General features: G+C 43.9%; 1 protein-coding gene across 3 annotated transcripts in view; it reads left to right on the forward strand.

The window, feature by feature from the left end:
- LOC137356992 (secretory carrier-associated membrane protein 3-like) overlaps positions 1-12,163 on the forward strand; it is a 69,178-nt gene that overhangs the window by 25,080 nt on the left and 31,935 nt on the right. Inside the window, exon 1 of one of the 3 annotated variants that reach the window (XM_068022918.1) lies at positions 9,347-9,427. The exons of 1 other annotated variant lie outside the window; for it this stretch is intronic. The gene's annotated coding sequence lies outside the window, so the exon portion shown is untranslated. Of the gene's footprint in view, positions 1-9,346; positions 9,428-9,803; positions 9,875-12,163 lie in introns of those variants that run through there. One more of the 3 variants, XM_068022919.1, reaches the window with a different exon arrangement.

A 12,163-nucleotide genomic window follows, 5' to 3' on the forward strand; every position in this document is an offset into this window, starting at 1 on the left:
TTCTATATATAAACCACCCGAACCCCTCGATTAGATTCCAGTCTGTAACTCACTCCCGGGTATCTGTTATTCTATATATAAACCACCCGAACCCCTCGATTAGATTCCAGTCTGTAACTCACTCCCGGGTATCTGTTATTCCATATATAAACCACCCGAACCCCTCGATTAGATTCCAGTCTGTAACTCACTCCCAGGTATCTGTTATTCTATATATAAACCCCCCGAACCCCTCGATTAGATTCCAGTCTGTAACTCACTCCTGGGTATCTGTTAGTCTGCAGATAAACCCCCCGAACCCCTCGATTAGATTCCAGTCTGTAACTCACTCCCGGGTATCTGTTATTCTATATATAAACCCCCCTGAACCGCTCGATCAGATTCCAGCCTGTAACTCACTCCTGGGTATCTGTTATTCTATATATAAACCACCCGAACCCCTTGATTAGATTCCAGTCTGTAACTTACTCCCTGGTATCTGTTATTCTATATATAAAACACCCCTGAACCCGTCGATTAGATTCCAGTCTGTAACTCACTCCCGGGTATCTGTTATTCTATATATAAACCACCCGAACTCCTCGATTAGATTCCAGTCTGTAACTCACTCCCGGGTATCTGTTATTCTATATATAAACCACCCGAACCCCTCGATTAGATTCCAGTCTGTAACTCACTCCCGGGTATCTGTTATTCTATATATAAACCACCCGAACCCCTCGATTAGATTCCAGTCTGTAACTCACTCCCGGGTATCTGTTATTCCATATATAAACCACCCGAACCCCTCGATTAGATTCCAGTCTGTAACTCACTCCCAGGTATCTGTTATTCTATATATAAACCCCCCGAACCCCTCGATTAGATTCCAGTCTGTAACTCACTCCTGGGTATCTGTTAGTCTGCAGATAAACCCCCCGAACCCCTCGATTAGAGTCCAGTCTGTAACTCACTCGTGGGTATGTGTTATTCTATATATAAACCACCCAAACCCCTTGATTAGATTCCAGTCTGTAACTTACTCCCTGGTATCTGTTATTCTATATATAAAACACCCCTGAACCCGTCGATTAGATTCCAGTCTGTAACTCACTCCCGGGTATCTGTTATTCTATATATAAACCACCCGAACTCCTCGATTAGATTCCAGTCTGTAACTCACTCCCGGGTATCTGTTATTCTATATATAAACCACCCGAACTGCTCGATTAGATTCCAGTCTGTAACTCACTCCCGGGTATCTGTTATTCTATATATAAACCCCCCTGAACCGCTCGATTAGATTCCAGTCTGTAACTCACTCCCTGGTATCTGTTATTCTGTATATAAACCACCCCGAACCCCTCGATTAGATTCCAGTCTGTAATTCACTCCCTGGTATCTGTTATTCTATATATAAACCACCCCGAACCCCTCAATTAGATTCCAGTCTGTAACTCACTCCCGGGTATCTGTTATTCTGTATATAAACCACCCCGAACCCCTCGATTAGATTCCAGTCTGTAATTCACTCCCTGGTATCTGTTATTCTATATATAAACCACCCCGAACCCCTCAATTAGATTCCAGTCTGTAACTCACTCCCGGGTATCTGTTATTCTATATATAAACCACCCGAACCCCTCGATTAGATTCCAGTCTGTAATTCACTCCCTGGTATCTGTTATTCTATATATAAACCACCCGAACCCCTCGATTAGATTCCAGCCTGTAACTCAATCCCGGGTATCTGTTATTCTATATATAAACCACCCGAACCCCTCGATTAGATTCCAGCCTGTAACTCAATCCCGGGTATCTGTTATTCTATATATAAACCACCCCGAACCCTTCGATTAGATTCCAGTCTGTAACTCACTCCCGGGTACCTGTTATTCTATATATAAACCCCCCGAACCCCTCGATTAGATTCCAGTCTGTAACTCACTCCCGGGTATCTGTTGTTCTCTTTATAAACCACCCGAACCCCTCGATTAGATTCCAGTCTGTAACTCACTCCGGGTATCTGTTATTCTATAGATAAACCACCCGAACCCCTCCATCAGATTGCAGTCTGTCACCCACTCCCGGGTATCTGTTATTCCATATTTCAACCTCCCGAACCCCTCAATTAGATTCTTGCCTGTAACTCAATCCCGGGTATCTGTTATTGTATATATAAACCACCCGAATCCCTCAATTAGATTCTTGCCTGTAACTCACTCCCAGGTATCTGTTATTCTATATATAAACCACCCCGAACCCCTCGATTAGATTCCAGTCTGTAATTCACTCCCGGGTATCTGTTATTCTATATATAAACCAAACCGAACCCCTCGATTAGATTCCAGTCTGTAACTCACTCTCGGGTATCTGTTATTCTATATATTAACCACCCGAACCCCTCGATTCGATTCCAGTCTGTAATTCACTCCCTGGTTACTGTTATTCTATATATAAACCAACCGAACCCCTCGATTAGATTCCAGTCTGTAATTCACTCCCTGGTATCTGTTATTGTATATAGAAACGAGCCGAACCTCTCGATTAGATTCCAGTCTGTAACTCACTCCCGGGTATCTGTTATTCTATATATAAAACACCCGAACTCCTCGATTAGATTCCAGTCTGTAACTCACTCCCGGGTATCTGTTATTCTATATAGAAACCACCCGAACCCCTCGATTAGATTCCAGTCTGTAATTCACTCCCGGGTATCTGTTATTCTATATATAAACCACCCGAACCCCTCGATTAGATTCCAGTCTGTAACTCACTCCCGGGTATCTGTTATTCTATATATAAACCACCCGAACCCCTCGATTAGATTCCAGTCTGTAACTCACTCCCTGGTATCTGTTATTCTATACATAAACCACCCCGAACCCCTCGATTAGATTCCAGTCTGTAATTCACTCCCGGGTATCTGTTATTCTATATATAAACCACCCGAACCCCTCGATTAGATTCCAGTCTGTAACTCACTCCCTGGTATCTGTTGTTCTATATATAAACCACCCGAACCCCTCTACTAGATTCCAGTCTGTAATTCACTCCCTGGTTACTGTTATTCGATATATAAACCCCCCGAACCCCTCTACTAGATTCCAGTCTGTAATTCACTCCCTGGTTACTGTTATTCTATATATAAACCACCCGAACCCCTCGATTAGATTCCAGTCTGTAATTCACTCCCTGGTATCTGTTATTGTATATAGAAATGAGCCGAACCTCTCGATTAGATTCCAGTCAGTAAGTCAGTCTTTGGTATCTGTTATTCTATATATAAACCACCCGAACCCCTCGATTAGATTCCAGTCTGTAATTCACTCCCGGGTATCTGTTATTCTATACATAAACCACCCGAACCCCTCGATTAGATTCCAGTCTGTAACTCACTCTCGGGTATCTGTTATTCTATCTCTAAACCACCCTGCACCCCTCGATTAGATTCCAGTCTGTAATTCACTCCCGTGTATCTGTTATTCTATATATAAACCACCCGAACCCCTCGATTAGATTCCAGTCTGTAACTCACTCCCGTGTATCTGTTATTGTATATATAAACCACCCAAACCCCTCGATTAGATTCCAGTCTGTAACTCACTCCCTGGTATCTGTTATTGTATATATAAACCACCCAAACCCCTCGATTAGATTCCAGTCTGTAACTCTCTCCCAGGTATCTGTTATTCTATCTATAAACCTCCCGAACCCCTCGATTAGATTCCAGTCTGTAATTCACTCCCGGGTATCTGTTATTCTATACATAAACCACCCGAACCCCTCGATTAGATTCCAGTCTGTAACTCACTCTCGGGTATCTGTTATTCTATCTCTAAACCACCCTGCACCCCTCGATTAGATTCCAGTCTGTAATTCACTCCCTGGTATCTGTTATTCTATATATAAACCGCCCGAACCCCTCGATTAGATTCCAGTCTGTAACTCACTCCCGTGTATCTGTTATTGTATATATAAACCACCCGAACCCCTCGATTAGATTCCAGTCTGTAACTCACTCCCTGGTATCTGTTATTCTATATATAAACCACCACGAACCCCTCGATTAGATTCCAGTCTGTAACTCACTCCCGGATATCTGTTATTCTATATATAAACCACCCCGAACCCCTTGATTCGATTCCAGTCTGTAACTCACTCCCAGGTATCTGTTATTCTATATATAAACCCCCCGAACCCTTGATTAGATTCCAGCCTGTAATTCACTCCCGGGTATCTGTTATTCTATATATAAACCCCCCGAACCCCTCGATCAGATTCCAGTCTGTAACACACTCCTGGGTATCTGTTATTCTGTATATAAACCACGCGAACCCCTCGATTAGATTCCAGTCTGTAACTCACTCCCGGGTATCTGTTATTCTATATATAAACCCCCCGAACCCCTCGATCAGATTCCAGTCTGTAACACACTCCTGGGTATCTGTTATTCTGTATATAAACCACGCGAACCCCTCGATTAGATTCCAGTCTGTAACTCACTCCCGGGTATCTGTTATTCTATATATAAACCCCCCGAACCCCTCGATTAGATTCCAGTCTGTAACTCACTCCCGGGTATCTGTTATTCTATATATAAACCACCCGAACCCCTTGATTAGATTCCAGTCTGTAACTCACTCCCAGGTATCTGTTATTCTATATATAAACCACCCCGAACCCCTCGATCAGATTCCAGTCTGTAACTCACTCCCTGGTATCTGTTATTCTGTATATAAACCCCCCGAACCGTTGATTAGATTCCAGTCTGTAACTCACTCCTGGGTATCTGTTATTCTGTATATAAACCCCCCCCCGAACCCCTCGATCAGATTCCAGTCTGTAACTCACTCCCAGGTATCTGTTATTCTATATATAAACCCCCCGAACCCTTGATTAGATTCCAGTCTGTAACTCACTCCCAGGTATCTGTTATTCTATATATAAACCCCCCGAACCCTTGATTAGATTCCAGTCTGTAACTCACTCCCAGGTATCTGTTATTCTATATATAAACCCCCCGAACCCCTCGATTAGATTCCAGTCTGTAACTCACTCCCGGGTATCTGTTGTTCTCTTTATAAACCACCCGAACCCCTCGATTAGATTGCAGTCTGTAACTCACTCCGGGTATCTGTTATTCTATAGATAAACCACCCGAACCCCTCGATTAGATTGCAGTCTGTAACCCACTCCCGGGTATCTGTTATTCCATATATAAACCACCCGAACCCCTCAATTAGATTCTTGCCTGTAACTCAATCCCGGGTATCTGTTATTCTATATATAAACCACCCGAACCCCTCGATTAGATTCCAGTCTGCAACTCACTCCCTGGTATCTGTTATTGTATATATAAACCACCCGAACCCCTCGATTAGATTCCAGTCTGTAACTCACTCCCTGGTATCTGTTATTCTATATATAAACCACCCGAACCCCTCTACTAGATTCCAGTCTGTAACTCTCTCCCGGGTATCTGTTATTCTATATATAAACCACCCTGCGCCCCTCGATTAGATTCCAGTCTGTAATTCACTCCCTGGTTACTGTTATTCTATATATAAACCACCCGAACCCCTCGATTAGATTCCAGTCTGTAATTCACTCCCTGGTTACTGTTATTCTATATATAAACCACCCGAACCCCTCGATTAGATTCCAGTCTGTAATTCACTCCCTGGTATCTGTTATTGTATATAGAAATGAGCCGAACCTCTCGATTAGATTCCAGTCAGTAAGTCAGTCTTTGGTATCTGTTATTCTATATATAAACCACCCGAACCCCTCGATTAGATTCCAGTCTGTAATTCACTCCCGGGTATCTGTTATTCTATACATAAACCACCCGAACCCCTCGATTAGATTCCAGTCTGTAACTCACTCTCGGGTATCTGTTATTCTATCTCTAAACCACCCTGCACCCCTCGATTAGATTCCAGTCTGTAATTCACTCCCGTGTATCTGTTATTCTATATATAAACCACCCGAACCCCTCGATTAGATTCCAGTCTGTAACTCACTCCCGTGTATCTGTTATTGTATATATAAACCACCCAAACCCCTCGATTAGATTCCAGTCTGTAACTCACTCCCTGGTATCTGTTATTGTATATATAAACCACCCAAACCCCTCGATTAGATTCCAGTCTGTAACTCTCTCCCAGGTATCTGTTATTCTATCTATAAACCTCCCGAACCCCTCGATTAGATTCCAGTCTGTAATTCACTCCCGGGTATCTGTTATTCTATACATAAACCACCCGAACCCCTCGATTAGATTCCAGTCTGTAACTCACTCTCGGGTATCTGTTATTCTATCTCTAAACCACCCTGCACCCCTCGATTAGATTCCAGTCTGTAATTCACTCCCTGGTATCTGTTATTCTATATATAAACCACCCGAACCCCTCGATTAGATTCCAGTCTGTAACTCACTCCCGTGTATCTGTTATTGTATATATAAACCACCCAAACCCCTCGATTAGATTCCAGTCTGTAACTCACTCCCTGGTATCTGTTATTCTATATATAAACCACCACGAACCCCTCGATTAGATTCCAGTCTGTAACTCACTCCCGGATATCTGTTATTCTATATATAAACCACCCCGAACCCCTTGATTCGATTCCAGTCTGTAACTCACTCCCGGATATCTGTTATTCTATATATAAACCACCCCGAACCCCTTGATTAGATTCCATCCTGCAACTCACTCCAAGGTGTCTGTTATTCTGTAGATAAACCCTCCCAACCCCTCGATCAGATTCCAGCCTGTAACTCACTCCCGGGTATCTGTTATTGTATATATAAACCACCCGAACCCTTCGATTAGATTCCAGTCTGTAACTCACTCCCGGGTATCTGTTATTCTATATATAAACCACCCGAACCCTTCGATTAGATTCCAGTCTGTAACTCACTCCCGGGTATCTGTTATTCTATATGGAAACGACCCGAACCCCTCGATTAGATTCCAGTCTGTAACTCACCCCCTGGTATCTGTTATTCTATATATAAACCACCCGAACCCCTCGATTAGATTCCAGTCTGTAACTCACTCCCGGGTATCTGTTATTCTATATGGAAACGACCCGAACCCCTCGATTAGATTCCAGTCAGTAACTCACTCCTGGGTATCTGTTATTCTCTATATAAACCACCCGAACCCTTCGATTAGATTCCAGTCTGTAACTCACTCCCGGGTATCTGTTATTTTATATATAAACCACCCGAACCCCTCGATTGGATTCCAGTCTGTAACTCACTCCCGGGTATCTGTTATTCTATATATAAACCCCCCGAGCCCCTCGATTAGATTCCAGTCAGTAACTCACTCGCGAGTATCTGTTATTCTATATATAAACCACCCGAACCCTTCGATTAGATTCCAGTCTGTAACTCACTCCCGGGTATCTGTTATTCTATATATAAACCACCCGAACCCCTCTACTAGATTCCAGTCTGTCACTCTCTCCCGGGTATATGTTTTTCTATATAGAAACGACCCGAACACCTCGATTAGATTCCAGTCAGTAAGTCAGTCTTTGGTATCTGTTATTCTATACATAAACCACCCGAACCCCTCGATTAGATTCCAGTCTCTAACTCACTCTCGGGTATCTGTTGTTCTATCTCTAAACCACCCTGCACCCCTCGATTAGATTCCAGTCTGCAATTCACTCCCGGGTATCTGTTATTTTATATAGAAACGACCCGAACCCCTCGATTAGATTCCAGTCTGTAACTCACTCCCTGGTATCTGTTATTCTATATATAAACCACCCGAACCCCTCGATTAGATTCCAGTCTGTAACTCACTCCCGGGTATCTGTTATTCGATACATAAACCACCCGAACCCCTCGATTAGATTCCAGTCTGTAACTCACTCTCGGGTATCTGTTATTCTATCTCTAAACCACCCTGCACCCCTCGATTAGATTCCAGTCTGTAATTCACTCCTGGGTATGTGTTATTCTATATATAAACCACCCGAATCCCTCGATTAGATTCCAGTCTGTAACTCACTCCTGGGTATGTGTTATTCTATATATAAACCACCCGAATCCCTCGATTAGATTCCAGTCTGTAACTCACTCCTGGGTAAGTGTTATTCTATATATAAACCACCCGAATCCCTCGATTAGATTCCAGTCTGTAACTCACTCCCGGATATCTGTTATTCTATATATAAACCATCCGAACCCCTCGATTAGATTTCAGTCTGTAACTCACTCCAAGGTGTCTGTTATTCTATATATAAACCACCCCGAACCCCTTGATTAGATTCCATCCTGCAACTCACTCCAAGGTGTCTGTTATTCTGTAGATAAACCCCCCCAACCCCTCGATCAGATTCCAGCCTGTAACTCACTCCCGGGTATCTGTTGTTCTATATAGAAACGACCCGAACCCCTCGATTAGATTCCAGTCTGTAACTCACTCCCTGGTATCTGTTATTCTATATATAAATCACCCGAACCCCTCGATTAGATTCCAGTCTGCAATTCACTCCCGGGTATCTGTTATTCTGTATTTAAACCACCCCGAACCCCTCGATTAGATTCCAGTCTGTAACTCACTCCCAGGTATCTGTTATTCTATATGTAAACCTCCCGAACCCCTCGATTGGATTCCAGTCTGTAACTCACTCCTGGGTATCTGTTATTCTATTTATAAACCACAGCGCCCCGACCTCCTTGTCAGGAGAGAAAATGAGGCCTCAAATCTCCTGGGCTGTGGAAAGTGGGTGGGAATGCTGTTTGACGAATGTGGAGTGAGGGTGCAGCTTTCGGGAGCAGAGATGCTGTTGAATGTAAAAAGAATGAAGAATCCGTGCCTTGCCAGGATACTGTTTCCACAGGCACTGGCCATCCTGTGGTATCTGAGCCTACACTTTGACGTAGGCCATTTAACTACAAGGTGCGTCGCAGCTGAGCACAATTCAGTTCTCATTGATTCCTGTCAGGAAGCATGCCACTGGATAGCAATGAGGAGCAGGAAGACTCATTTTGCCCCTCCCCAGTCCAGGGACAGTTTTTCCTCCTGCTTTGCTAATTCAGTACAGAGTGGGAATGAGGTATGGGTCAGTGCTGTGTCGGGCTGGGTGCACAGCAGCCTCACCAACTGCTATTTAAAGCAGTGTTTCAGAAAGATAGTGGAGCAGCTGAATCTTTGAAGTGTTTGCCCCAATGTGTTGTTGACTGTGCTTTCTTCCTCTGTGCGTGTTAATGTGCACACAGCTTCTGGGCGTGGAGATCAGTGCTGGTTGTGTGTAGCTGTTGTCTTTTACCTCAGGCGTTGTCTGCTTTACATAGAGTTAGCGGCAGGATGTGTGTTTGTGAAGCCTGATCCAGGTGACACTCGGCTGTCTGCGTGTGCCTACAGCAGTAAGTTGAAAAACTTGATAACATACAATTGGAATCAGGGCCTCCATACTTGAGGTGAGTGATCACTGGGACTTACTTCTACTTAAAAAGTTTTATTTTTTCCAAATGCTGTATCTCCAGAGACTTGAACATAATCCAGGCCGACACTCCCAGTGCATTACTAAGGGAGTGCTGCGCTGTCGGAGGGTCAGTACTGAGGGAGCGCCGCACTGTCGGAGGGTCAGTACTGAGTGAGTGCAGCACTGTCGGAGGGTCAGTCCTGAGGGAACATTGCCTTGCTGGAGGGTCAGTGCTGAGTGAGTGCTGCACTGTCGGAGGGTCAGTGCTGAGTGAGTGCTGCACTGTCGGAGGGTCAGTGCTGAGTGAGTGCCGCACTGTCGGAGGGTCAGTGCTGAGTGAGTGCCGCACTGTCGGAGGGTCAGTACTGAGGGAGTGCTGCACTGTCGGAGGGTCAGTGCTGAGGGAGTTCTTCTTTGGCCTCATTATCTCGAGAGACAATGGGTAAGCGCCTGGAGGTGGTCAGTGGTTTGTGAAGCAGCGCCTGGAGTGGCTATAAAGGCGAATTCTAGAGTGACAGGCTCTTCGACAGGTGCTAGAGATAAAATTGGTTGTCGGGGCTGTAACACAGTTGGCTCTCCCCTTGCACTTCTGTCTTTTTTCCTGCCAACTGCTAAGTCTCTTCAACTCACCACACTTTAGCCCCGAGGGAGTACTGCACGTCAAAGGTGTGTCTTTCAGATGAGACCTTGAACCTAGGCCCCCTCTGCCCTCTCATGGATGTAAAAGACCCCAGAAACACTGTTTTGAAAAAGAGCAGGGTGAGTTCTTCCAGTGTCCTGAGGCCAATATTTATCCCTCAACCAATAGTACTTAAACAGATTATCTGGTCTTTATCACATTGCTGTTTGTGGGACCTTGCTGTGCGCAAGTTGGCTGCTGCTTTTCCAACATTACAACAGTGACTACACTTTCAAAAGTACTTAATTAATTGTAAAGTGCATTAGGATGTCCTAAAGTGGTGAAAGGCACGAGAGAAATGCAAGTTATCTTTTTATTGTTTGTATCTTACCGCGGAGTAGCCAGATTGAGCTGGATGATGCGAGACTGGAGTCTGTGTATAAGTGATAAACAGGTCTGTCAGCAGTGACAGGTCTGTCAGCAGTGTCTGGTCTGTCAGCACAGCTGGTTGTGACACAGACTGGGAGTTAGCTGGCTGCAGAGAGAGCCAATAACTGATGAACTAAACATTACAACTTGTATTTATATAGCACCTTTAATATCCCAAGGTGCTTCACAGGAGAGTTATCAGACAACATTTGACAGAAAGCCTCATAAGGAGATATTAGGGCAGGTGACATAAAGCTGGGTCAAAGAGGTCGGTTTTAAGGAGTGTCTTAATGGAAGAGAGAGAGAGGTGATGAGGTTTAGGGAGGGAATTCCGGAGCTTAGGGCCCAGGCAGCTGAAGACACGGCCGCCAGCGGTGGACCGATGGAAATCGGAGGTGCAGAAGAGGCCGGAATCGGAGGAATGCAGAGATCTCATTTGACTGTGGGGATGGAGGAGGTGACGGAGATAGGCGAGGTTTGGAGGAATTTGCAAATAAGGAGAATTTTCAAACTGAGGTGTTGCCAGAATGGGAGTCAATGTAGGTCAGTGAGCATGGGTATGATCAGTGAACAAGATCTGGTATGAGTTAGGATATGGAGGTTACAAAAATAATAATAAAAGGACAAAACTAAAGCTCTGTATCTGAATGCAAGTAGCATTTGAAACAAAACAGATGAACTGATAGCGCAAATAGAAATAAATAAGTACACTCTGATAACCATTACAGAGACGTGGCTGCAGGACCACATAGACTGGGACATGAATATTGAAGGGTACATGGCATTTAGGAAGGACAGGAAGCTAGGAAAAGGTGGAGGGGTAGCTCTGTTAATTAATGATGGTATTAGCACAATAGAGAGGGATGATCGAAGTTCAGGAGACCAGGATGTAGAAGCGGTTTGGGAAGAGATGAGAAATCATAAAGGCAAGAAGTCACTTGTTGGAGTGGTGTACAGGCCACCTAACATTAACCACACTGTAGGACGGGGTATAAAGGAACAAATAATGGCAGCCTTTGAGAAAGGTACAGCGATAATTATGGGGGATTTTAACCTACATATAGACTGGAAAAATCAGATGAGCAGAGGTAGCCTAGATGAGGAGTGCATAGAATGTTTTCAGGATAGTTTCTTGGAACAATACGTTCTGGAGCCAACCAGAGAGCAGGCTATACTAGACCTGGTATTGTGCAATGAGATAGGATTAATTAATGACCTCATAGTTAAGGCGCCCCTAGGTAGCAGCGATCATAATATGATTGAATTTTACATTCTGTTTGAGGGAGAGAAGAGTGGGTCCAAGACTAGTATTTTAAACTTAAATAAGGGCAATTATGAGGGCATGAAAGCAGAGCTCGCTAAAGTGAACTGGCAAATTAGTTAAGGAATAGGCGAACAGAGATGCAGTGGCAGACATTTATGGGGATATTTCAGAATACACAGAACAGTTAGATTTCAACGAGAAAGAAAAATTCCAAGGGTGGGACCCGCCATCTGTGGTTAACTAAAACAGTTAAAGATAGTATCAAACTTAAAGAAAAAGCACAAAGATGGGAGGCAGGTCAGAAGATTGGACAGAATATAAAAAAAAGCAATGAATGACAAAGATTGATAAGGAAGATGAAATTAGAGTACGTGAGAAAGCTAGCTAGAAATATAAAGACAGATAGTAAGAGTTTCTAT

Source organism: Heterodontus francisci, chromosome 46 (genome assembly GCF_036365525.1).
Source record: "Heterodontus francisci isolate sHetFra1 chromosome 46, sHetFra1.hap1, whole genome shotgun sequence".
Taxonomy (NCBI): Eukaryota; Metazoa; Chordata; class Chondrichthyes; order Heterodontiformes; family Heterodontidae; genus Heterodontus; species Heterodontus francisci.